Genomic DNA, 2274 nt, shown 5'->3' with positions numbered 1-2274 from the left:
ATAATCCTGGTGCACTTAGCCAGGTGTGCCACCGCCAGCCCCCAGTCCTTGTTCTTTTTTTTTAAATTTCTTTATTGGAAGGTTAATTGTTGTTAAAATTTCAGAGGCTCTTGCCGGGCGGGTCTAAGTTCACGGCGGGTAACAGAGACGCGGAGACAATGGCTGGGCAGGGAAGCTGTATTTCTTTATTCAGGAACAACGATTCATAAACTAAGACAAACTAATCACCAAACAGAACTCTGCTGTCTCTTTGCGGCGGCACAAGCACTCTCTCTCTTACTCTCGAACTCAGGAACTCTCCAACTCTGGAACTCTGGAACTCTCGTACTGGGGAACCCTCTGAAACTCTGGCACTCTCGAACTCAGGAACCCAGGAACTCTGTCACTCTGGAACTCTGGCGGGTTTCCTAGGGGCGGGGCCAAGCGGGCCTGCGAAATTAACAGGACTGATGCAATTCTCTTGGCAGGGGAGAACTAGAACCCAATGTAAAGCATACAACAATTCCCCCTTTTCTTTTTAACTAAATGACTATAGTATCAAGGGTGTGGGGTGAACAGAAGCCTATATCGTACAGGCATTTTTTAAAAAAGAAACTGGCACAAACTAAACTTTATCAGCTTAAAAAAAAAACATTTCTTGCCTCTGGGGGGCTACTTGCCTCTACGGGCATTTGCATGGGGGCGGGGAACGGCCTAGAGTCCCAAAGGCAGCTGGCTGCAACTTACTTACTATGAAACAAAACTTGTTATTAGCATATCTACTGCACGATCCAACTTTTCTAATAGAGAAGGAATTTGAGACTTTTACATATCAACAACGTCTTTTAACCTTTTGTTACACCCATTCAAGATGGAGACACACCCTAGGTGTGGGCCGGAGAGGAAACCTCAGGCATGAGAATAATTAGCATAGCCATTGTGCGATCTACCATTTCTAATAGAGAAGGTAATGGAGAGTTTTACATATCAACAAGTCTATTTAACCTTTTGTTTAGACCAACTTAGTTAAAATATATTGCTTGTTAACTAATTTTTACCTTAGACTTTAAATGTAAGTTAATTTTATCTTTATGAGAATTACGTTGAAAACCTTTTTCATTTAACTTTGACTAGTAAGAATTTAGCCTTAAAGCTACTGTTTACCAAACTTTAAACATACACATAAACATGGTCATTAATACACGAGGAGAGAAACCTTTGTTACGAAGACATGTCATTTTAAACACGAATTTAAATCTGTACTGTCTTAGTTGTTGGGGGGGGGGGTTCACCATCCGGAGGTGGCTTCCCGCACAGCTTCACTTTTAGGAATTGCAGGTTGCGATCTCTGCACAAATCTCTGCGTACTCCAGCTTGTCTGCCTTCAGACCGGACCGGCGGCTGGAGATCTCATGTGCCCGGTTTCGGCAGGGAGCCCGGGGGTCCGGGAGGCCCGGGATGGTTCCAGAATTCATAGAAAGAGGGCAGGCAGGCCATCTTTGTAGAAGGCGTGGGCCTAGGTGCCCAGGGGTGGCGGCCATAATAGGCCGCCACGGCCCTGCCCCATGGCCCTGCCATGTCTGCTGCCCTGTTCGCAGTGGCCGAGCAGCGTGGAGGGATCACGCGTCCAGTGCCCTGTGCCACGCGGTGGAGAGCCGGCTCCTGTGGGCTGGCCTCGGGCTCTTGCGTGTTGGCCTCGGGCTCTTGCGTGTTGGCCTCGGGCTCCAGGGGCTCTTGTGTGCTGGCGTCGGCCTCCTGCAGGCCGTGGGGCTGCGGGGCTGCGGGCGCGGTGCGCGGGGTTGTCTGGGCGCAGCCGGCTGGCTGGCTGTTTAACCAGGTGGAAGCGGCAGCTCCGTGCCTCGTCTCCCGCCCGCTGGCTCTTCCCGCTGGTTGTTCTGAGTTCGCCCGAGCGAGTGGAAACCACAGAGTGGTCCAGAGATAAATGTTCCAGAAACAGCAAAACAGTCTCGTGAAGAAAGAGCAGAGGCCTTTGGAGATCTCTTCACAAGCAGAAGAGAAGGCCATAGTGCATAGGTAGCCAAATTGTCTTTACTTATCTGAGAGATGCGCAGGTCAGGTCCACGTGGACGCCATTTGTTGTTAAAATTTCGGAGGCTCTGGCCGGGCGGGTCTAGCTTCACGGCGGGTAACAGAGACGCAGAGACAACGGCTGGGCAGGGAAGCTGTATTTCTTTATTCAGGAACAACGATTCATAAACTAAGACAAACTAATCACCAAACAGAACTCTGCTGTCTCTTTGCGGCGGCACAAGCACTCTCTCTCTTACTCTCGAA

Source organism: Erinaceus europaeus, chromosome 7 (assembly GCF_950295315.1).
Source record: "Erinaceus europaeus chromosome 7, mEriEur2.1, whole genome shotgun sequence".
In the NCBI taxonomy this organism is placed as follows: Eukaryota; Metazoa; Chordata; class Mammalia; order Eulipotyphla; family Erinaceidae; genus Erinaceus; species Erinaceus europaeus.
This window is presented reverse-complemented; position numbering follows the sequence as displayed.